Below are 26,772 nucleotides of genomic sequence, written 5' to 3'. Positions count from 1 at the left end.
GTTAGGGTAATTAGGCAAGTCATTGCATAGCTGTTTTTTTTTTCCCTGTAGACAATTAAAAATATATATTTTGCTTAGAGGGTTAATAATATTAAACATATGTATATATTTTTTTTCTATCTGAAATAAAACAAATAATTTTCAAGAAGAAAAATATGATTGGAAGTACTATGGAAATTGGAAATCCCTTGCTCTGTTATACATCATTTGAGAATAATTGAAAAAGAAGAAAAAAAAAATCACAGGAGGGCTTATTTTTATGACATCCACTTTATAGTGTAAGAGTCAATTTGTATCCATTTTTTTTTTTTTTTGGTAATGTATCTAAATTTGTTTTATCTGATTCCTATTTCAAGCAATAGTTAAATTTAGACTTATAACTACTCATGTTACTGTAATTAAGTACATTTTTGGGGTAATTGTACTTTCATGACTAAAATTTTAAGCCTGTAATTTTACTTGTACTTGAGTACAAATTAAGCTGAGTAATGTACTTTGTTACTTTCAAAATCACAATTCGTTACAGAGTACTGTAAATAATTTAATATTTCAACCACGCACTTACTAGCATTTCGGTAGCCAATAAAAAAAGCTCATCTTAACGGACCAATGAAAAGCCTGGTACATTATTTGAACCGAAAAACAAGTTCAGGCTACTGCAGATTTACGTGAGCTGACCGTCATCAAACAGTCCCAAAGTTATCGATTGTCATATGGAGATTTAAGACAGAAGAAATGAGGAAGAAATAGCAGAGGATGAATGCCCATGGCCACACCCGGAGGAGCTGTTCACCTAGAGGTACATGGGGAAGAAAGGGGACAGCTGTGCTGATGCAGTGTGGATTGCTGTTATCATCTAAAAATGCTAATTAAATATATGCCCAAAACTAGAATATCGCATAAAAGACTAAGCAAATAAAGCAGCGTTTCCGTCCAAAAAGTCAAAGAGAACAAAATCACCACCTTCTGATTAACTGGCGACAAATATCAAAAGTATAAACTTTGCATCGGTAGGAGCAGCTGGAGGAATATATCTTAATTTAATAAATGACTTGCGCCTCAGAAGGCAATCCTGACCCGCAGTAAATGCGCGCTGGCGTTTGAAGGCGCGAGACACGGAGTGCAGACACTCTTGACAATTCTGGAGGTACTTAATAACATAATACTGAAACGGTTAAGACGGTTTTGAATGACCAAAACAACATGTTTTACAATGTGCTTAGCCTGCTGGTTTTTCCATTCACACACATTTTCAAAAAATATGCGCAATACAGCGTTTCCATCAACCGTTTGTATGTGCATATCCAAAAAGCGCATAAAATAAGTGGATGAAACCTGCCCTCTGCTGTGCCGTCTGGCTTACACAGGGTTCCCGCGGGGTCTTAAAAGGTCTAAAATATAAATATCTAAATTTTAGGCCTTAAAAAGTTTTAAATTTGCTGTTCTATGTCTTAAATATGTTTGCACATGTCTTATTTTTCCGATGTCCATGTAACGCTACTTCTACTGCTCATTTAATTATTTTTTGTTGTTGCTTGGTTTCGTAGCGGTGTAGTTCTTTATTTCACTAGTCATATTGTAATTTGCTGTATTACAACTATAAATAAGACCAGCATGCAATAGCTCAGCGCGCGCGGCGAATGTGAGGTCATCGCCGTGTTTGCGGAGGTTCACTTTGGATGCGCGCGACATAATTTCGGGTGAACAAATTGCGCGGCGCCGCGTTTGATTTGAGTTGAATATGAAACAATGAAGAGAGGTTGTCTGTAACAGTACGACTTTACAGACATCTTAACGATCCAACCATGCGTGATCACCATAGAAATACCTAGATGACCAATAATTCTTGGCTAGAAATTGTAAAAGCCAAAGGACATGTTTTGATAAAAAGTTTGGAAAAACCTGGGGAATAAGTTTGTTACAACAAAAAAGAAGCCATGGCAAAAGTGGAGACCCAGGTGGTTTTAATATTACAGAAAATGTTTTTCCACCATTTATAGGTTTTACACTGATATATATTTTTTGAAGTTAAAACAATGTAACAAAAATTAAGTAACAAATTATGTCTTTGATAACTGGAAAAGAATATATGAACCTATCGGCTTACAGTATACTGATGCCCAATTTCTAGGCTTTATTGGTGATGATGGACAGGATTGTTGGACTATTATTGCCTTTTCAGCTCATAAGTAGAGATAGAAACTAGCCAGACAATGTGTCAAATGTTGAGGGGGCAAAATAATTAAAAGTTTTAATTATTTTTTTCTATTAATCTTGACAGAATAAAAAACTATAATTGTAGTGTAACCCATGTTCTGTTGTCATTGATATTTAACTTTAATAGGTAGAACTGTCCGAGATATGAACAAAAGTGAGTGATGCATCAAAGTTTGATTTAAAAAATCTTGAATAGTTATAAAACATTATAATTATTCATTAATATTCTTTTTGGCTTAGTTCCTTTATTAATCAGGGGTCGCCACAGCAGAATGAACCGCCAATCTATCCAGCATATGTTTTACACAGCAGATGCCGTTCCAGCTGCAACCCATTCTCATTTACAACAGCAGACAATTTAGCTTACCTAATTCACCTAAAATGCATGTGTTTAGACTGGGGAAAACCAGAGCATCTTGAGCAAACCCACGCAAACACGGGGAGAACATGCAAACTCCACACAGGAATGCCAACTGACCCAGCCGAGGCTCGACCAGCGACCTTTTTGCCTTGAGTCGAGAGCGCTACCCACTGCGCCACCCCGTCATCCAACTTTGTAATCATAATAAATTATAAAAATAATAAAAAATTATTCTTTTTAAAATCTTTAACAATATTAATGATATGATGTAGTTTCGGTCTGACTTTACGGTGGGATCCTTTTGACTGGCCCCTGATGTTTTAAAGAATATCATAACAACAAACGCGTCAAGTTTTAAAGCCTCGTCCATTTCGTGAGGTGCGCGCACAGTCAGCGGAGGTGTGCAATGCGGAGCCAGACAAAAGTTTAAATCAGCCTCAAAATGTTTGATTCTTTGTTTTTTTCTTCCTGTACTTCAATAGTGCATCTAACCTGTCTTCGGTACTGTTCAATTTAAATAATTTTATTTTACAACAAATTTTGAGTTTTTGCATTTTCTCTTGCGTGCTTTTGATATTGTGGTATAGTTCTTAAATTGAATACTTTATGGTCTTAAAGAGTCTTAAATTTGACATTATGATATCTGCAGAAACCCTGTTACAAGACTTCAGTCTATAATCTAAAAAAACACATTATGGTAAGAAGACATAATTTCATTTGTGTGATATTTAATTTATTGTTAAGGCACTAGGCATTGTTGTTCTGTGGTTCTGTGGTTTCTGACGGTTCAGTTCGCGAATTAGGTAATTAAAGTTTCTCCATAATTTTCAAGTGTTTTTTTATTTTTATTAAATCATCTATTGATCGTACAGATAAGAGAGGCATAATTTGAAATTATAAAAAGTCGATTTTTATTTGTGCATATTTCTGTTGGCTTTATACTCAAAATAGAAAAAACATTGTTTTTGTCAAATAATCATGGTGCGCAATGGGTATCGCTATCGCCTCAAAGCAATTTATGGACTCCGCATTTATGGATAATTGCACCAATACCGCCAGCTAAAAAAGTAATTTGTAATTTGTAATTTGAGTAGTTTTTATGAAGAGTAATTTGTACTTTTACTTGAGTACTTTTTAACACCAGTACTTTTACTTGTAATTGAGTACAATTTCAGCAATGTAACAGTACTTGTAATTGAGTAAAAAAATTTTGTACTCTTACCACCACTGATATTTTTTAATTGTTAATTATTTACCCAGAGTCACATAGTCTTCTGCTGGCCAATTACACTCGCTCAAAAACACAAACTCACAATCTGAGATTAGTCAGAGGGTATAAGCGTAAATTAAAATTATTTAAGTTGGCTGCTCAATGCTTGCTCATGCATGAAGAGTAGTTGATTTAGTCACTATGTTATATCTTGCTTTGAGTCTGCAATTGGCAGAAATCAGCAGGGCCCAGCTGTTGTGCCCTATGCTCCATCCATATGAGCCTTTCTGTATGTACCAACCCAGACTCATTCTGAAAACGTACCTCTATGTACTTTTCTGGAGAGTGACAAATATGTCACAGGAGCTATGTTTTGTTTTTTTTTGTTTTTTTTTGCAGTTTTTGTTTGGTGAATCCACCAGAAGCCTCTGCGTATTCTTTTTTGAGATCTCAAATTACTCTTACGAGTGCCATTTGCACCTGCTATTCTCGCGTAAATCCACCAGAGAACGCTATCGACTGACTGACTGACTGACTGACTGACTGACTGACTGACTGACTCGCTGACTGACCAACAGACAGATCACCTCACCCTCCCCCTTTGCTAAACCCAATCAGTAGTGCTTTCAAAAACACATATTGACCCACAACCCCACCAATAGCTTTCATTTTAAAGATGCAATTCAATCATACAAACTTCTGGCTTCATAATTTACAATCTCCAGCATTGTGAATAGGGCTACTTTTTCAGAATGAGCCTATGTTGGTATGTACAATCCTGGTCATAAATTGCAGTAAAACCAGACTAAATAATCTACTAGATAGAAATGTTTCAGTTGAAACCAGTTTTAATTCACCAGGTAAAAGTGTATCATGCCAATATCATAATCAAACAATATTAAGCCAGTTGAGAAGTTATAAATGCATTTTTTTTCTTTTCTTCGTAAAACAACCATAAATATTACATGATAAAAGACAAGAGATTCTCTGAGACATGGGGTGATGTGAAGACTATTTCTCCTGTAGTAAGAGTGGAACATCTGACAAAGCTCTTACCAAAGCCAAAACTCAGATCTCCAGAAAATAGTTATGAAATAAAAGAAAATACTTCTGCGGAATTGAAACCATTTTACCAATCACAGGGATACATATAGGAGGATACCAAACTTGAAAGTGTCATTAGTTTGATATCTGGTGGAGGAGTTGACTGAGATGGCAGGGAGAGTGAGGGGCTCAAGATGGAGGATAGAGACAGTAGAACAGTTGGTTTCCTTGTAAATCTTCTCAGATTATAAAGTTCATTATTATATTGCATTGTATATATTTTGTGAATTCATGAGGTTAGAAAAACAAAAGCCATATTTGTTAATTTGATTGATTGATTGATTGATTGAATGATTGGTTGATTGATTGATTGATTGATTGATTGATGACAATAAACAAACCCTGCAAAACCCATTCAAAACACTTCCCCGATGCTTGATAGAACCTCCAATATTCGCAAAAGAAATGAGGTAAACAAACATAATAATAGTGTCCCAAGTTACACTCCATATTGAGTAAGTAAAAACAAATTGACAAATAAATAAAAATAAATGGAACACCTAACTGGAAAACTTGATTTTACTGCTGTCAAAATGTAGCCAATGTGAAATCCCCTGCATGATAATTTGAATTGGTTCTACTCATTAGCTTCGCTGACGTCCTCGAACTAGCCCCATATTATCGTTCAGCTGATTCATATTCTGCAATTGGATTAATGCATATTCAGATAAGCTTCAAATGGTGTTATGAGCTGATTTCCAGTTTGCCTTGCGCTTCTAAAAGAGCAAAATTAAACACTGCATATTCACTGCCCTTGGGTTTGCAGAACAGACAAACATGAAAGATTCTTAATGTCAAATTTCACACAACAGTAAGCTGCTTTCTGTGCGTTTTTTGAGAATCCTGTACAAAATAGAAAAACAGTCTTCCTCAGAGCTTGCTCTTTTGTATCTCGGAAGGCTTAATTTTTCAGCATGTTTCATTTAAACATCAATTTTGCCTTAGGTGTTTCTACTAAAATCCATTATGATATAAATAGTGTATATAAGGAATACTATACAATGAATGTACACAACATAGCTCAGATAATCTGTTCTTGCAAGCAAGTAAAACCTACTTTCTAAATAGACTGTTATTTATTGTCAATTCTGAAACAGTTTGAGATATGTTTGACGTTTGTTTGGAAATTATAGACAGTCTATCATTGCACAAGCACTCTAAGGCACACATAAACATTTCACCAAACACACATATACAATACCCCTGTTCCTGAATGTTATGATTGACCAGGCAGATGGAGGCAAAAAGTGTCACAGAAGCCGCTGGTGAAAGTGAAGAGTGATTTATTTGACACATTAAAGAAAAAAATCCAGCAAAAAGGTCAAAGTGACAAAATAACAATAAAGAAAAATAAACAAAACAATATTTACAAACTATATACAGAACTGTTCAGCTAAATCAAGCCAATGAGCTCAACAAAATTTCTCACAACACAACCTAATCCTACAACAACCCACCCAGAGAGAAGATTTGGGGCCATTATATATGTAATTGTTTAACATGTGGACCAAAAAATACATAAAAAGGCATGAAACAAAAGTATAAATTAATGTAAGTAAATAGATATGCATACAAAACTCAAAATACAACACAAAAAACAACTAGTACAAATATAAACAACAGTGAACAGAATTTTTATCACTGACCATGGGGTTGTGACCCTAATAATGTCATCCAAAATGGCTGCTCTGAAGTGACGGTGAGAAAAGGCTGTACAAATGTCTTTGTTTAAAATGTAACCAGGTTCGGTGCTGAGGAACGGAAAATGGTAAGTGTATGTATTTAATGCATAAGTGAAACCCAAAAGCAGTGTTTTAAAAAGCAATCCAAAAAAAAAAGAAAAGCCCATGGCAGATTTTTTCCATGTTTTCCGATTTTACTACATTGACACGGATTTACAAATAAAAATTAAAAAAACCTGAAAAATCACATGAACATAAGTATTCACAGATTTCGCTGTGAAGCTCTAAATTGAGCTCAGGTACATTCTGCACAAGCACACATAAACATATCAGTGGAGCTGATTCACAACAACTCTGTGAATGTCCTTGAGTGGCCCAGCCAGGGCCCAGAGCTAAATCGTATTGAACATCTCTGGAGAGATCTGAAAAAGGCTGTACACAGTCACTTCCCATCCAACCTGATAGAGCTTGAAAGATACTGCAAAGAGGAATGGGCAAAAACTCAAAAAGACAGGTGTGCCAAGCTTGAGGCATCATATTCAAAAAGACTTGAGGCTGTAATTGCTGCCAAATGTGCATCAACAAAGTATTGAGCAAAGGCTGTGATTATCAGATTTTTATTTATTTTATTTTTAATACATTTGGTACAATTTCATTTTTTTATAATAATATTAATAATAATAATAAAATAAAAAAATCACATTGTCATTATGCGGTATTGTGTGTAAAATTTGGAGAAAATAAATTAATTTAATATATTTTGGATGTAACAAAAAAATTATAATAATAATAAATGATATAAGCATAGCGCTATGAATACTTTCCAGATGTACTGTATGTGTTGCTTTTAATTTTTCTGAAGGCCTTTTATTATTATTATAATTGAAAGAAAAATAATACAACATATACAAGCTCTGCATGCTTATGGAGTCATCTCAGTGAGTGAAAGATAAATCTCAGACTGTTGATGCATGGAAATCTATTATAAAAAAAAATAATAATAAAAAAAAAACTACATGCTTACTCAACAATTCTCCCACAATTGCGGTTTAATTGTAAAATTAGAATACTATGCAACACAAAATTTTACCATGCTAATTGCTTTTAACCTATTTGTGCAATACCCCAACTTTCAAATAAGCACAAAGAATGGGGTGCAAAATAAAAAATAAAAAAAAGAAAAAGAAGCATTTAATAGGAGTAGTCACTGTGTGTCTGTGTGAGGATGAAGAACTGAAAGTAATGTGAATGTATTGGTGCATTATAGTAAATAATGCAGTGTGGAGAAACACAACAGCACTCTGTCTGAAGTGTCTGCTATTTTTCACCAGCTGACAGACTCTTTTTTTCAGGTCAACGCAAGAAAATGGCCTAACCTAGATCATTGCTAGAACACAATTTACAAAGCACTCAAAGCATTGCCAATGTAATGTATAAAATGCAAGCGCAGCACTTTCCTAATTTGCTCTTTCCTTTACAGAGGAAGCAAGAGAGGGAGAGTGTGCCATCAACATAACATTTGTACTTGTGCTCATAAAGGCGTTTTACTTAGCAGCTCTCCGCAAGTCCATTAAAGCTCTCTTTACAGGCTGCCCGCTGATGAAGAGAGGCAGTTTTAGGCCCATGATCATCGCGGCAGCCCAGCTAACACTTAATGCTTATGGAGATGCCTCTTATAATCATTTCGCTCTGCTTATTTGTTTAAGTCATTTAAATATTAATTCAAAAAAGGAATAAAAAAAGGAGAAAGTTATTAAACAAATACCTTAGCACTGACATGTGAATCAGGGTGGCAAAAATGAGTTTTATTCTTAAAAAAAAACATGTAAGAAAATGAAAGAAACAGCAACAACAATAAAACATTTGCAATACTTTACCTGGAATGATAAATGGTTCATTAGATAGAAAGTAGGCAGTGAGGTACACTCTAATAGGAACATTTCTAGTTCTGACACTGTGATATATTACCTTTATACCATCAAAATAGTCCCCATTGGGGACCAACAATCTTAAAACCTAAAATAGGTTTATTGCTAGATTGACTGGATTAATGAATGGGTTAATGGATGGATGGATGGATGGATGGATGGATGGATGGATGGATGGATGGATGGATGGATGGATGAATGAATTAAATTAATTAAAACTAAAATTAGAACATGGATGGATGGATACATGGATCGCTGGATGAATGGATGGATGGATGGATAAATAGACGGACACAGATGGATAGACAGATGCATAGACAGACAGACAGCCAGATAGATAGATAGATAGATAGATGATAGATAGATAGATAGATGATAGATAGATAGATAGATAGATAGATAGATAGATAGATAGATAGATGATAGATAGATAGATAGATAGATAGATAGATAGATAGATAGATAGATAGATAGATAGATAGATAGATAGATAGATAGATAGATAGATAGATAGATAGATAGATTCAGATTCAAAATCATGCCAAATCACCAAATCTCATCTTGGTGACTATGGTCCCAACTGCCTTGATATCATTGACAACATCTTCCATATGGTTCTGGGTTGATGCTTCAGTGTTATCATGAGGAAACTCCACTGAACTCTCATGGAAACTCCACAAGGTGAGATCTTGCACGGAGCCTCAAACTGAGAGAGCTTGTCAATGGTTTTGTGTTTCTTTCATTTGCGAATAATTGCACCAACTGTTGTCACCTTCTCAGTAAGCTGCTTGATATTCTTATGGCCCATTCCAGCCATGCGTAGGTTTACAACCTGTCTCTGACATCCCTGGACCTCTTTAGTCGTGACCATGGTGGAGAGTTTGAAATCTGATTGATTTATTGTTTTTGTGAACAGGTGTCTTTTATAAAAGAAAACTGACATTACAGCACTCCCTTTAAGAGACTGCTTCTAAAATATATACAGTTGAAGTCAGAATTATTAACCCTCCTGGTAAATTTAAACTGCTTTATTATTTTTTTGTATATGGAGATATTTTTCAACATGATTAAACATAATACTTTTTTATTAACTAATTTCTGATCTTTTTAATTTTTTATCTTTAACATGACAGCACTAAATATTTTACTATATGTCTTTAAGAGACTAGTATTTAGCTTAAAGTGACATTTAAAGCATTAACTAGGTTAATGAGGCATGTTAGGGTAATTGGGCAAGTCATTGTATAACAATTGTGTTCTGTAGACAGTAAAAAAAAAAGCACTGCTTAAGGGGGCTAATAATGTTGATCTTGAAGTGGTTTAAAAAATATTTTGATTCTAGCCAGAATAAAACAACTAAAACTTTATAAAATATTATTTGAAATACTGTAAAAAATCCCTTGCTTCATTAAATATCATGAGGTATATTTGAAAAGGAATAAATATTTCACAGGATGGCTAATTTTACCCCCATCTGTATATAGGGAGGCAATGGTCAACAGGGTCAAACAGGTACATGCAGAGCAATCCAAAGTCATGGTCAAAGAACAGGCGTATAGTCGGTACAGGTAGCATAACTTGGCTAGGCTAAACAAGGGAAACAATGTCATAATGCTCACAGATAAACAAGCGGAGCAGAGAAGAAACAGGTGGAGGGCTACAGGGACCGATTCATGCAGCGGAGGTGTGTCTGGAGCAGAGGACCTGGAGCGAGGAGCTATTGAGGGCCTGGAGCGTGAAGCTGCAGAGGGCCTAAAGTGTGAGGCTGCGGAGGGCCTGGACCATGGGGCTGCAGGGGGCATAGGGCTGTGGAGGGTCTGGGGCATAGGGCTGTGGAGGGTCTGGAGCATTGGGCTACAGAGCCTATAGCTGCAGAGAGCCAGAAGGATGGAGCTGAGGTAGGTCTGGGGATTCAAGAGGCACTGGCAGTTCAGATAACCCAATTAGGACAAGATGCTTTGATTCAGGAGGCACTGGCAGCACATAAAACCCCAGTGGGTCGGAAAACTCAGGTTTAGGAGGCATAGAAAGGTCACAAAACTCTGTTGGTGCTGGTATGTCACACAGCTCTGGTGGCACAGGGAATCACACGGCTCTGGCGGCACTGGGAAGTCACATGCCTCTGGCGGAACTGGGCAGTCACATGCCTTTGGTAGCCATTCCTGGGACCCAGTTGGTGGCTCTGGCCATGTGTGGTACTCAGTTGGCAGCACTGGTCATTCATGGGAGGTGGTGGCTCTGGCCATTCGTGGGATTCATGAGAATCTGACATCCGCCATTCGGGAAATTCAGAAGGACATGGCACCCGTCATTTGGGGGATTCAAGAGGATCTGGTGCCCACCATTTGGGGAATTCAGGAGGATCTAGTCCCCCTGGAGGATCTGGCAGTAAATGAAGATCTGGCTGCTATCGCAGTAACTGCTGAAACAGGGACCAGGACTGGAACTATGGCAGGGCAAGAAATTAAGAAACCATTTTCTTAGCCAGCGGGAGATTGGTTGTAAACATTGTGTGAGTTGGCAAACTAGCTGCAGCCATCTTGTAATTTGGTGAACTGGAGACAGCCATCTTGAATGTTTGCAGTGTGGTGGCAAATGAATAGTGACTGTGGGTTGCTGGAATGAGCATTAAGACAATGTCCAAAAAATCTTGAATGTGGTTCTCGGGGGACCGTTCTCCTTGGCTTTGACGGAGCAATAAAACTGCTGGATCCATTTTGTGGCTGAGTCTTTTGTTACGTGAGGATGCTGACAACAGGGTTGAGGATCCATGTGCAGTTTATCACAAGAATGATCAGACAGGCAATAGTCAACAGGGTCAAACAGGTACATGGAGAGCATGTGTGGTGCATGAGAGGATCTGTAGTCCATATGGTGACAGATTTGTAGTCCTGAGTGAACGAGAATTATTCCTAGCAATTTACAAGCCTGGATGGCTGGTGACTGTGACATCACACAAACATACTGTAAGAGCTTGCTTATCACATTATATGCATTTATTAAATCATACAGAGTTGTTTTGTACATCATGTTGTTTGACTGCCTGAGCTCTTATTCCATTTATCTTTCAAATGCTATTTTCTAGAAATTACTTAAAGTCAGGTCTGCAATGTACCAAATACCAAATACAGTTAATGATTTTTGGATGTTTTGGAGTGCAGCACTAGATAACACATGAACAATCTTATATACATTTGTGTGTGTGTGTTTTTGTGCACATATGTGAGACCATGAGGCTTGATGATGAAGTGGGCACAAAAAAAAGTCTGAGAGAAAATAAATCCTTGTCCCTCCTTGCTTCCCCCTCTTCACTCACTTTGTAGTTAAGAGCACCTTCGCAGCCCAGACACTAGATACTCAAGTGTTCTTATGAACCTCAAAGAGAAGGATAGACGTAAAAGGGATTTTGTGAGAGTGAGTGATTGAGAGAGAAAAATAGAAAGAGCTCAAGGTGAATGGCTTGAGAATGCACATGTTGAGTGACTTAGGCAAAAAGAAAGAAAAAGAGAGCAATGAGGAAAGTAGAGAGAGAGAGAGAGAGAGAGAGAGAGAGAGAGAGAGAGAGAGAGAGATCACCAAAAATAAAATGGTGTTGCAGAAGAATGATATATTTCAGGCTTTAGAGGGAGCTTGACAAGAGAGTATGAGGGATAGAGAAAGTAAGAGAGAGAGGGAAAGGATAAAGGGAAGGATGTCACTAGCCATAGGCCGGGTGAAAAGGTGTCAGTCTCTCAAGCTGGACATGTCACTGGCAGTCTGGACATGAATCTTCCAGCTTAGGACAGACCACCACCTGACAAGACAAGCATAGATATACAAACATTAGGAGTCACTGATGTACACACACTAAATCTTTGTTGGGACTTCCAATTGACAATGATTTTTTTTGTGCTGTACAACATGTATATTCTTATTTAAAAAAGCAAAACAATAACAATAATAATTATAAAATATATATAAAAATATAATAATAATAATAATAATAATAATAATAATAATAAAATAATACTTTTAGTTTGACTTTATTTAAAATTACTTTAGGATTTGATAAATGATTTTAAAATATATAAAAATGATTTTCCATATTTCACACATTTGGTTTTGGTTCTCATAATTCCAGACTCTAGAACACAAAATAAGTAAAAAAAAATAATAATAATAAAAAGACATTAGGTAACTGCGGAGAAATCAAGGGTTGTCTCAAATAATAATTTCAAATTTTCATTATGCAAATTGTCAACATGTCAAAAACGTGCTGCATAATATTATTGAGAAAACCGTTTTTTATTTATTTATTTATTTTTTTCTGATTTCTTGTTTCAGTGGAACAAACTTAATTTGTCACAAAAATAAAAATGTCAACATTCTCATTATATTTTATTTTCTTGTCGGCTTAGTACCTTTATTAATACGGGGTCACCACAGCAGAATGAATCGCCAACTTATCCAGTAAGTTTTTACGCAGCAGATGGCCTTCCAGCCGCAATCCATCTCTGGGAAACATCCACACACACATGTTTATGACAGATTTATGACAAGTTATGTCATCTTGGTAACGTGAAGTAGTCATGACAAATATAATATATATATATATATATATATATATATATATATATATATATATATATATATATATTAGGGATGCACAATATATCGGCAACCATATCGTTATCGGCCGATAAATGCTATTTTCAAGATTATCGTTATCGATCCAATGTCTTAATTAGGCCATTATATTTAAGCCAATAAATTACATAATTTTACAGACCTACCTGCCACGCTCGTGTGGGCGGAACATGTTCAGACTTGCCCAGTGCACTCCAATGGATCTCTCCTCACACTGTTTATGCCTTCAAAGTCTAATTTCTTCACGTGTCACTGCTGTGCGTTAATACCTCAGTAAGTAACCATGTGTGTGTGTTTGATTGAGTGTCATTGTGTATTTTGCTTTAAATCGCCTCAGGAAAAAATATTACATGTGTAAACCTTTCCTGCTCTGTCTCTTTGTTGTGTTAGATATAGCAGGGAGACTTACTTATTACTCCAGGGCCAAGTAATATTAGTTTCGGGGTGAACTCTTTTCGTTGCAGGAGGTGAATGAAAGAGAACACATGTAACTTGGTCCAAAATATTTATTACTTTCCGTGTGGTACAACAAATAAGACAACAAAGAGGTAACATCACAGAAAATGGTCTCATTGCGAACAAAACGCTCCTCTTTTCTCTCTCCCTCTCCCTCTGCTTCACACACCCCAAACTGCAGCCCAGTCCCTTAAGGGATCCGCACATTTTACAACACGTGTAAACATAACGGTAGTTTGTAATCTGATTATTTGTTATTGTCAATGCGTTGTTGGTCATGTGTTGTTGATGTAAGATTGTATTCAGTTTGATCGGAATATTTATATTCATTATAACGAGCTCGCGTGAGAGCTGTCACCGCACACACACTGTCCAGTAAAAGAGGCTCTCGACTAGCCGCTCATTCTGTCTTTATATTCTGCTCTGTTTATCATAAAGGCAGCTCAATGCAGGTTTTGTATCAAAATCTGACTCTGATGGCAACTCTGCCTCTACAGGTAAGTAAAACTCTCAGCGGTTTATCATAAACTTTTCATCGATCATTTTCCCGCGATTGACGGCAAGAACGAGTGCAGAAGCGTTGTCTGATTGACAATCAGCAGCACCTACATGTGACATGTCAATGTCAAATAGGATGAATCTGTGCCGCACTTTCTAAACGTACTAAAACGTACTATCTGTATTTAGCTGTTTGCTTGTACGGTGGCTCTAAACTGTCAAAACACCTCTAAAAAGGCTTTTTCAGACATGACATATTTGTACATGTGTACATCACGGTAACATGTTTTATTCAAGATCATTTGAGCTGATTTCAGTCCTTAGCTCTTTCATTTTCATCTTATTTAAATATATTTAACTTGCTTGTTAATTAAATTCCATTTTGTTATTTAAACTTTTATTTTTATGCAACAATCAACTTGCATGTTAATTTGCTATGAAGAAAAGGAAACAATTTTTTTGCATGCTGATTTATGAGAAATCGTGAATAATAAAGGTCTATAATCACCTTGCAATTTTGAAGTTACAGCTTTTTTGCTTTGAGTATAGTCTATTCAGTTCATAAGAGCAGTTCAATCTTTTATTAAGTTTGCTGTATAAAAATATAACAATTTAAAATATTTATTGGCCTATACATATCGGCTATCGGCCTCCAAGTCTGAAGAATTATCGGTTATCAGTATCGGCCAAAAAATCCATATTGGTGCATCCCTAATATATATATTGTGTGTGCAAGCTCTCTCTGATGTTGAAGTCTTAAATTTGCAATATGGTTCAAATCACTGTGCAGAATAAAGCTCTATGAAGGCCTGAATCTCAGGGTGAGTCCTGTAAGCATTTTTGAACATCTTCACTGTAACAGAGGCTCTTGTAGGCCAACCAATACTGCTTCAAGCTTGACAAAAAAAAGAACAAGAAGAGAAGAGAAAACCTACTGGATTTTTGCACATAACATTTTTACCTTAGAAATAATCGCATGTTTTATTTGTTTCTGATAATAATTTATATGCACATTCTCATAACTTAAAAGATTCATTCATTCATTTTATTTTCGGTTTAGTCTCTTTATTAATCTGGGGTGGCCACAGCAGAACGAACCACCAACTTATCCAGCATATGTTTTACGCAGCGGATGCCCTTCCAGACACAACACAACCCATCACTAGGAAACATCCATACACACTCATTCACACTCATACACTACGGACAATTTAGTCCACCCAATTTACCTATTTCGCATGTCTTTGGACTGTGGGGAACAATGGAGCACCCAGAGGAAACCCAAGCATGCAAAACATGCAAACTCCACACAGAAACGGCAACTGACCAAGCTGAGGCTCTAACCAGAGACCTTCTTGCTATGAGGTGACTGCACTAAATACTGTGCCACCGCGCCATCTAGCTTAAAGTTAATTTGTAACAAAAACATACAACACCAATTACAAAAACATTGTGACATTTTGAAATACAATGAAATCAAGTTCTTGGTCTCAAAGAGCAAAGGGGCAATCCAAATTTTTATGAGCAACAGTTGCAAAAGCAAGTATCTGTCATGGAATGAAAAGAAGCAGAACAAACAGGCATAAGTGACTGGCACATGTGTGCATCGATGTGAATGAATTTACTGAGAGTGTGCAGAGGCATTTACTCACATGATAATGTCAGAAAATATGTGATAATGTCTTTCATTATGGTCATTAAATTAAGTCTCATTCTGTATGTGCTATGAAATTGTGGTTTTCATAGTAACACACTAATATAAGTTATTGTGTTTACTATGTGGTCAAAGAGGCGTCACAGGGGTGCAGCTGGTAGCAAGATCGCCTCACAACAACAAGATAGCTGGTTCAAGCCCTGGCTGGGTCAGTTGGCATTTCTGTGTGGAGTTCTCTCCTTGTTCATGTGGGTTTCCTCTTGGTGCTCCGGTTTCCCCCACAGTCCAAAGATATGAGGTGTAGGTGAATTGAATAAGCTGAAGTGGCTTTAGTGTGTCATGGCAATATGGGTGTATGGGTGTTTCCCAGTGTTGGGTTGTGATTGGAAAGGCATCCGTTGAATTAAAAAAAATAATAAGAAAAATAAATAAATAATAACATATGCTGAATAAATTGGTGGTTCATTCCTTTGTTGTGTCCCCTGATTAATAAAGGGACTAAGTCAAAAAGAAAATGAATGAATGTGTTTCAAAACAAATATGACAGTCAATTGATGCTTGTGTCTATTTGTGTGAAAAATAGAGATGTTTTTGCAAGTTGGAATGTGTTCCCAGTTGTGTCAAAGTAAATAGTTCTTTGATCATTCTCCTAATACAGAGAATGAGAAAACACATTGCTCGTGTCCACTCATAAATATTTATGAGTCTACTTTGTTTTAGAGGCATTAGTTCAAAATGGTCAAAAAACCAAACCTTAAGGCAAATCATACATATTAATTGTCTTATAAAGGCTGCAACTAAAGACAGCTATTGGATGCTGATTTATAGTCAGTTCAGTAGGTACAGTTCCTGGACAGATCACATCTATCACTAACATACACTCAACAGCCACTTTATTAGGTACACCTTACTAGTACCGGGTTGGACCCCCTTTTGCTTTCAGAACTGCCTTAATCCTTCATGGCATAGATTCAACAAGGTACTGGATATATTCCGCAGAGATTTTGTGCCATATTGGCATGATAGCATCATGCAGTTGCTGCAGATTTGTTTTCTGCACATTCATGATGTGAATCTCCTGTTCCATCACATCTTAAAGGTACTCTATTGGATTGAGATCTGGTGACTGTGAAGACCATTTGAGTACAGTTTTGAGTCTGAGACCATTTTGAGTCTGAGATCATTCACATGGTGCGTTATCCTGCTGGAAGTCCTCATCAGAGGCTGGGAACACTGGGGTCATAAAGGGATATACATGGTCAGCAACAATACTCAGATATGCTGTGGTGTTGACACGATGCTAATGGGTACTAATGTACCCATTACTAATGGTACTAATGGGCCCAAAGTGTGCCAAGAAAATATCCCCCACACCATTACACCACCACCAGCAGCCTGAACTTTTGATACAAGGCAGGATGGATCCATGATTTCATGTTGTTGACACCAAATTCTGACCCTACCATCCGAATGTTGCAGCAGAAATCAAGACTCATTAGACCAGGTAACATTTTTTCAATCTTCTATTGTCCAATTTTGGTAAGCCTGTGTGAATTATAGCCTCAGTCTCCTGTTCTTAGCTGACAGGAGTGACACCTTGTGTAGTCTTTTGCTACTGTAGCCCCTCTGCCTCAAGGTTTAACATGTTGTGCGTTCAAAGATGCTTTTCTGCAGACCTGTTTTGTAACGAGTGGTTTTTTAAGTTACTTTTGCTTTTCTATCAGCTGAAACCAGTCTGGCCATTCTCCTCTGTCCTCTGGCACCAACATGACATTTGTTCCCACAGAACTTCTGCTAACTTGATATTTTCTCTTTTTCGGACCATTCTCTATAAACCCTAGAGATGGTTGTGTGTGAAAATCCCAGTAGATCAGCAGTTTCCGAAATACTCAGACCAGCCCGTCTGGCAACAACAAACATGCCACATTCAAAGTCACTTAAATCATCATGCTTCCCCATTTTGATGCTTGGTTTGAACTGCAGTAGATCGTTTTGACCATGTCTACATGCATAAAAGCATTGAGTGGAGGCCATGCGATTGGCTGAATAGAAATTTGTGATAACGAGCAGTTGGACAGGTGTAGCCAATAAAGTAGCCGGTGAGTGTACATATACCACTATCTATAATCATGTGGTGATATGAGGGCCAGTCATGATTTTCCAGATCATATAAATGTGTTAACCTTTACTATAAATTCTGCAAATGCATTGGCTCGGAAAACAAAATCTAGTAAAACATTTTGGCTTCGGAGTTTGACTTTCAGAATATTGGGTAACATGCAATTGTAGCCACTTTAAACAAGTATTCATTCATTCATTCAGGCTCAAACCAGAGACCTTCATGCTGTGAGGCGACAGGCAACATTGCTTCCCACTGTGCCAACATGCCACCCCTCAAAACAAGTATATAATATTTTTTTAATTTAAGACAACTGAACACTTTATCCAAGCGGCCAACATTGAATATTGCTAGATATAGTCAATAATATTTGAAGAGGAATTACTCAAGTACATTACACTCCTGCAAAACAATATAAATAAAAAAGAAGAGGAAGAATTTGATTAAAATAATACGTTTTCGGTATATTTTTAAAAAGAAAAAAGAAAAATTGCAGACTTTCAGATGGTTGGAAGGCAGACACATGTACAGTAGATTAGACATTCGACCCATGCTGAGGCTGTTTTGCTACATGACAGACACATTTGCATCCACTTCCATGGAGTGTTATGTGTAACATCCAGCTGAACGGGTGCTTAGGAGCCATTTTAGTAAATCCTCTTCCACCATCCGGCTTCCACGCACCCCCCCTGCATATCAGGAGGAAATGGCTTTGCCTGAGTCTGTCAGTTTAAGGGCTTCTGAAGGGTGTAAATGTTTGGGTGTTCATGTTATCGAAAGAGTAGCATGTGTGCTCGCATGAATGAGAGACATGTTGGTGCAGAGGGAAATTAGTGTTTGGCTTTTAAATGGATGATTACCGAAATTCTGAAGGAAGACTCATTTGTTCTTGTCTTAACATTTCTGCTCCTGATAGAAATGCCACACTATAGCCACCTGCCTCTCCAATAACTTTTTAATCAAAAAAAAAGAAAAAAAAAGAAAAAAAAGAAAAAAGGATGAAAAAAAAATGTGTGTGTGTGTGTGGCCTCCTGTTTGGCCTTCTGCTGTGTCTTCCCACAGAGATACCAAATGACTGCTGTAGTGTCAGTCCAAAAGCATGTGCATTTGTCGGGAAAAGACAGACATCAAGCATGAATGTTGAACGTTATATACCTAGTCTCTTTTATCAGTCATAAATGTAATTATATATATATATATATATATATATATATATATATATATATATATATATATATATATATATATATATATATATATCCTCATATAGATTATATATGTTTTTTTTCAAGTAAATCTAATGATTTCTTTGAAATATTATCGTTATTAATATAAAGCAGCAACAGTGGTGTTTTATTCAGATTTCAGAGTCCAGATTTTAGTTTTGCACCAGGGTTCTGTGTTGATGTTGTTGTATCACATTTAAATAATTTTGTGTACCACATGATTACAATGATATAAGAGAATACTAATTAATTTTCCAGGGTCTGTTGAAATTCTGATTCTGATTCCCTGCTACGGTATATGTGAAATAAAATCATTTAGTTTTGATCATTGTGCAAAATCCTCAAACATTTGTAGTAATGATAGCAACTCAGTGACAGTTGCTAAAGCCTCCATTCATCTGTGTAGTCTAAAATATGCCAATGTGTGCTTTTTATTGAACTGATTGGGATTAATCAAAGAACAACTATTCCCCAAATTATTTACAAAAAACTTAGCTACATGTTATTGACATTTTTTACACATAAGTGGGTTAGCCATTATAACCTTAAAGAGTAGAGGAACTTTGACGTGGCCTTGTAGACCCTGCAGGCATAAAAGTGGTTCCCTCGATAAAATCCCCATAGTGTTTTCCCAATAGCTTTTCATAGATTGCATATATTAAGCTATGTGTTCAAACACATTTAATTACACTTGCATGTTTTTTGGATCTTAAATGCAAATGCAAGTACGGAAGAGCTAACATTAGGCTATAAACTCACTACAGTGCCATTGGGACGCTCGCTTGCTACATCTACATCACCCTGATTCCGACAACTTTTCAAGCTTATTTTTAGAAATATGTTCTATGACAAGATTTACTTTCTCGATTTATTATATAATAATTCATGCTTTATATTATAAACACATAGAAATACTCCTAAACACATCTCTATATAGACCTACATGCCTTTTGGATGTTTTATTTTATTTATTTTATTCTATGTGGCAAATACCTACTTGATTTTTTTTTTTTTGTCGTTTTTCTTTTTGTTTACGGTTGTTGTAAAATTTTTAAAACGTACAGTATGTTTTATAAATGTGCCTACCTATAGTATTATAAGACATATGTAGTGAAGCCATATTTAAGTTTACCTTGGTGATAAGGCGTTATTGACAGGTCTATCAAACGCTTGCAAGTTCGATCGTAGAGAAAAAAAAAATTACAGCACTAACCCAGCACTACAAAACACTCATACACACTCATTCACACACATACACTACAGGCAATTTAGTTTATTAAATTCCCCTGTAGCACATGTCTTTGGACTGTGGGGAAAAACAGAGCATGCCAACTGACCCAGCCAGGGCTTGAACCAGCGACCTTCTTGCTGTTAGGCAACAATGCTAACCACTGAGCCACCATGTAGCCCTAATTTAAAATTTTCGAAATATTTCAATCAGTTTATGATTTATGAGCCTCATGAGGACCAAAAAAGTCTCCATGAGGTCAAAATTTACTGGTGTTGCTATTCTTAAGAAATACAATGTACACACACACACACACACACACACACACACACACACACACACACACACACAAACACACATGCACAAAGTAAGTTTGAGAACTGATTTACAAGTACATGGAAAAAGCCAGGGCAGAAAACAACTCCCAAATACTCCCACATTTCAACATTTTTGAGAAAAACAGGAGTTCTTTCAAGGTCTCAACCTTGCGCCCTGTCCAACAGAATGATCCCCACCTAAGTACAAAACTGAGCAGCATGTGTTACAAAAAATAAATAAATAAAAAATCACATTCTGCTTGTTGGCATAGGTGAGGGGCACTCACATCCTGCAGATTGTGCTTTCCTGGCGTGGGTGGCAGTTGGAGTGGACAGGCATCTTGGAGAACCCCAGAGTCACGAACAGATTGAGGTTGTGGCATTTTCTGCTAAGCTCCGCCAGCAGCATGTAAGTCTCTGTCATTATTACCCATTTGTCCACCTTGTTCTCCTGCTCCTCTAACAGCACGTTCCACTATTAGCTTTTGTGCCAGCAGTAATCAAATCATAACCATAAAGAGCTTGTTCCATGAGCTTATGCATAGTAAAGTAGTGAAAACTTTGGATGTTATACCAAATGTTGTAACTGGCATTTTATACACTGATTTAAGCCACTAAGATACATAACAACACTTTAGAACTTGACTACATCAGAATAACTTTTTTTTTTTGACCAATTTAAGATCTGACACATTTAAGTAAAGTTTATTTATAAACTAATTTTGAGAGGATCACGTGCTTATGGTTGACACGGCTGGCCCCGAGTCAAGCTAATGTACGAACCACCAATCAGACTATTCCTAACCCAGTATAAATAACCAAACATCTTACCTTTAGTCATCTTCGTCTGGAAGAATCCCCCCTTCCACCCATTCTCCTCCTCTTTTTCTACAGGGCAGCACGGCGGTCCAGTGGCTAGCACTGCGACCTCACAGCAAAAAATGCCTCTGGCTCGGGTATCTACCAAACGGGACAGCATTTTCATGTGGAGTTCATGTTCTCTCCGTGCTTGCGTGGGTTTTCTTCGGGTCCTCCGGTTTCCTCCCATACTCCCAAAAACATGAGACTTAAGTAAATTGACTAAACCAAATTAGCACCAAATTCAATTCTGTCAGCAACACATCACCTTAGCAATCCTTACGCAGCAGGAGGGGTGGGGGAGGGGGGAGGGGTTCTCGAGATCTAATCGAGCTCAAACTCCCCTCTTGCCCTGCAACGAGAGGGAGCTCCGGGCTCAAGGATCTTATGAGCTCAGGGCTCTCTCCCGGGACAGCATGCCAAACTAGCTTATTACCAATCATCAGCTAACTCTTGAAAGTAACAGGTTGTCAAACTTTCTGGGTTTCTCACCTAAATAAAATGTTTTCCTCTCCTGTATATGTTCCATCATTGGTTTCATTCATATTTTCTCATTTGGGGTTGGTGTGAGTCATTTTGGGCATGGCAGATTGCCTGTCACGCTGCTAAAATCTCCCTTTACCAAAACATAAAGAAAAACTGCTGGAAGGAGAGAGCTCTCTTTAGAGTCAGTTCATATTGTTCATCTGTTGGCTAATCATTAAAAACGGCAATAATAATAAAGTTATTGTTCCGAAAAGGAAACTATTAAAGGTCATTTTGCTTTTCTGGTGCTACAGAGACATTGCTGGCCAGGCAACTCTTATCTATCCTGGACACACCAGTTAGTCTCAATGGACCAGAGACATTTTTGAAAATAAGATTCCACCCTGCCAAAAGCATAGCTATATTGGGACTGCAGGATGGGACAGAGCTAGATTTTAAGTGCTATTTACTCTGAAAGGAGAGTAAATCCCTCACCATAATGAGCTGTCAAATTCTGGCAGTGGAGTTTTGCTGCAAAGAGTTGTCACATGGTTCATAGGAAGATTTGAGACATGCTCGGTGTATATGTGTGTCCGCAGAGGTACATTTACAGCTTTGCTGCATATATAACCGCATCTCTGTGGAGTGACACAGATAGAGATTTAATTTAATTCCTTTTTTTTTTGTTACAGTCCCCCCACAACTTTAAAGATACACCCAACAACCACTTTATTAGACAGATATGTTTAACTCCTTGTTAAAAAATAAATAAATAAATAAAAAAATAAAAAATCTAATCACATGGCCACAAGATGGTCTAAATATAATGGTCTGAATTATGTAAGATAATTTCAAAATTTATGGCATTTTAAATAAGTTCCATTGTAATCTTAGGGCTTCTGTACTTATTGATTTAACTGCATCTTTTGTCTACTTTCTGTGAGGAGAACGTGGAGTTAGACACGTTCTCTATCTAATCTTACATTTTCTCAGACAATCAACGTGGAGAATGGCTTTCTCTTGTGAGTTAACATTGCTGCTACGCACAGCCGTGCTTAAGTCAGTTGTTTTCAGGTTCAGTTTGATTGTTTAAGCAATAAAGTTTTGAAAAAGTAGTGCTTAAAAGGAAGGTGAGAAGGACAAGGAAGGTTGCCTTTGATGTTCTCATTTTCCCCCATTCAGATTCATCATATGAACGTGTTTTTCTACAGTTAATCTCATCAAAACAAAGCTACAAAATTGGCTCCTTACAGATACTCTGAATGGGCTCATGCACACCTCAGAGTATCTAAAAAATACGGGAGGGTGCACCTCTTTCAAGCAAGCCAGCACTATGTTGCGGTTCATGACGACATTCAATTTGTACCACAAAATGGGTCTCTTAACATCTGGTGACACACGCAGGACAGCGAAACAGACGTGAAGTTTGATACTTCCCACTATGGTACGCATTTTTAACGCATTATGGTAATTTGCAAGTTGTTTCAAAAAGCTATTTGTCTAACTAATAACTGTATATTCTCCGTTTGACTCATGTACGCTATTGTTTTCTAATTTCAAGAGTTCACACTAAGATGCTTGACTTTTTTAGCAGGTTTGGCATGCTGTCCCGGGAGACAACCCTAAGCTTGGAGATAGATGAGCCCAGGGCTCCCGCCTGGTCAATTAGCATTAGGAGGGATACGGATACGAGATATCTCGATAACTTCCCAAGAATAGACCGCTAATTTTACGTAGTAGGTGCTTGTGACTTTAACTTTTGTTGCATGTTTTTTTTTTGTGTGGGAGGAAACTGGAGTACCCGGGGAAAACCCAAGTGAGCACGGGGAGAATATGCAAACTTTGCACAGAGATTGTCGATTGGCTCAGCTAGAATTTGAACCAATGACCTCCTTGCTGTGGGGGAACAGTGATAGCCACTGAGCCACCGTGTCGCCCGAACTTAGAATTGAGGAGGAGAAAGGGATGGATGTTGTTTTTTTTTTTTTTTTTTTTTTTCAAAACGAAGATGATAAATTAAGTTTAGGCTGGATATTTTTATTAAATTTAAAATGATCCGATTGACTAGTTAGTGATTAGTGATAGGGATCAGCTGTAGTCAATCCTACCATGTGATCCTCTTGAAATTAGTTTGTGAAACTTCTCTTTGAGGTTTTGGTACGATACTTTGACATTTCCAGTCTGGCAACACTGCTGAGCTTGGTTTTTTGATAACAATGTATTTTGGTTCTTAAGAATGTTCTGTATCTTCAAGGTTATGAATGCTCATTGCAATTCCATATGTGTTTCTCTACAAAAAAATTGTATTTCACATGAAGTGCTAAAGAAAATGTTGTACGTGCTACTCTTAGGAGTCGCTGTCCATTTCCAAAGTGCTGAAATATGTGGAATCATATCCTGAATGTGTAATCCAATAACCATCATCATTTCATGATCAGCAATCAAAACAAGTTTATATAAAGCACCTTCCTACAGGCTTAGGCAAAATACTGATGGTAAAAAAAAAAGTCAAGAAGTAAATAGTATAAGTTTATTGTCAAGAAATGCCCAATACAAGTATAGAAACTTGCACATCTGTTTAAGATGTGTAAAGGCTGGCTCACAGTGTGCGTTTTTTTTTTTTAAATCCTGATTGATTGTGGCATGTCAGACGTCAGAAACATGGCTCCCATGTCACACTTTAAGATCTCAGCTGTCATAAAGTCAGACTAAACGACAATAAAGACACGTCAAACACGAAAGAATACGCCCCCAGAGTTTGACGTCATCCACCCGTGACACTTTAACTATCCAGCATTCTGAAATGATTCCTCAAAGCAAATGTAAACAAACTGTAGCAGCAATTTTGCAAACAGTGTACCTCAATATTAAAACCAGGAAGAAAAAAACAGTTTTGACATTTTTCCAGTGGTCATTTGAATTGTTGCATGGATTAAGTCATTAGAATCTGCACTCCTATAAAGGAATTACCAACCTACGTCATGCATGATGTCACACGGGTTCCCGTAGAGGATGAAAAAAAAAAAAGTAGATTAGGAAGAAAAATATATAAATCTATCATGCATCAAAGGCAACACTGTTTCACATATTCGAGGCTGTAATTAAAAAAAAATAAATAATAATAATAATAATAATAATAATAATAATAATAATAATATAAATACATGTAAAAAAACAACAGTTTACAAGAGTTAAATAAAGTTACTGGTGTAATCTGCCTATCCACTTCATGACTTTATTTTCTTACCATGCATGTAAGGATTTCATAATAACTCCAGAGTGTTTATAGATGTCTGATGATTTTTAAGTGCTACTTGCATTACAATGCTTTTGGAAAACAGGCCATAACATTAAGATCAGACGCACAATAATTTTATTTGAATCCATTTAGGTTTACTATGCTTTTGAGAAACGCAGCCATGAGAATTTCAAAAACTGTATTTCACACACAACTGTACAATCTCTAGGTTTTACAGAGATCAGTCCAAAAGCAGAATATATCCAGTATCAGTAGTCTTGTTTATGCTAGATACAATAGGAGAATGGCTAGATGGGTCAAGCTCTTAAAAAGCCTTTAAGCAGATGACATCAGCAGAAGACCTAACCAGTGCTGTGCTGTCAGCACTCACTTATATTGGAGAATAAAAAGGTTTCAAAAGAGTTGTCTAGTCTGATGAATCTTGATTTCTGCTACAACTTTAGAAAGATGAGGTCAAAATTTGACATGTCACAAAGCTTAAAGCGTATCAAAATGGTAATAATCCAATCCACGCTACAGTTGGCAAATCTCAATTCAACAGAGAAGCTTAAGTTGTGCCGGAACGGGAGATTCACATCATGGATTTGTCTAACAAGCTTTACCTAATAGTGGCCAGTGAATGTCATCACTTTGAATTATTCTTAAGCCACTGTTATTAAGCAACTATTGTTTTGTATTTATCTACAGAGCTATCATGAATATATGCTTCAAAATAATAATGGTAAAAAAGTACACCAAAAACATTGATGCATCAAATAAAGCGTGACCATAAAGGATCATCATTTATGTATGGTGATTTATTTATTTATTTATTTATTTTTGTTTGCTCAAACTATTTTAAAGTTTATGTATATATATATATATATATATATATATATATATATATATATATATATATATATATATATATATATATATATATATATATATATATATATATATATATATATAGACACACACACCAACACACACAACAGTTTTGTCTGGTTCTTGTAACTGACAGCTGTGTTATATTCTGAAAATAACACCATTGGTACTGCCTCTGCACCTTTCACCCTTGTGTATTACTCTGCCCACATACAGCAACAAGCAGAGGACTCTCCACAATTTGACAAATATTGCTGCTGTTGAGCAACATATTATACTTTGGGGCTTTTTTAGTCGAGAATGTAGTTGTTTAGATTGCAGCTATGCAGTTTATTTATAAGGATGGTGTCTATTTTTTTACATTTTGGAGCATCAGATTCAGTGGAACAGCAGCCAAAAGAGCAGACCAAAGAAAGTGACCGTTGACGTTCTGCCACAAGATGGTGACAAAGACAGCATAAGTCCTTAGGTCAAAAAACAGCATTTTCAACAAATCATTATCAATCAGGTAAGTCAATCTCTCTCTTTTGTATCTGTAGTACTTTATTTATACCACAGAAACTGGATTTGATTTGAGTTTTTTTAGGGTTAATTCTGGTGGTATCTTGATTGCAACAGAGAATTCCTGGGGAATTATGTAGATTCATGGCATTTCATGCTGTTCAGCCTTATAATCTTAGAATGTGAGCTAAAATCG

At 36.7% G+C, this 26,772-nt stretch overlaps 1 long non-coding RNA gene across 1 annotated transcript; it reads left to right on the top strand.

The window, feature by feature from the left end:
* The first annotated feature begins 623 nt into the window (after nt 1–623).
* Nucleotides 624–24,837, top strand: LOC141375451 (uncharacterized). Its single transcript, XR_012383510.1, has 3 exons — nt 624–799; nt 20,899–21,035; nt 23,541–24,837. It is a non-coding gene; the product is annotated as an uncharacterized lncRNA (long non-coding RNA).
* Nucleotides 24,838–26,772: the final 1,935 nt, after the last annotated feature.

This window comes from Danio rerio, chromosome 7, assembly GCF_049306965.1.
Source record: "Danio rerio strain Tuebingen ecotype United States chromosome 7, GRCz12tu, whole genome shotgun sequence".
NCBI classification, from domain to species: domain Eukaryota; kingdom Metazoa; phylum Chordata; class Actinopteri; order Cypriniformes; family Danionidae; genus Danio; species Danio rerio.
This window is presented reverse-complemented; position numbering and strand designations above follow the sequence as displayed.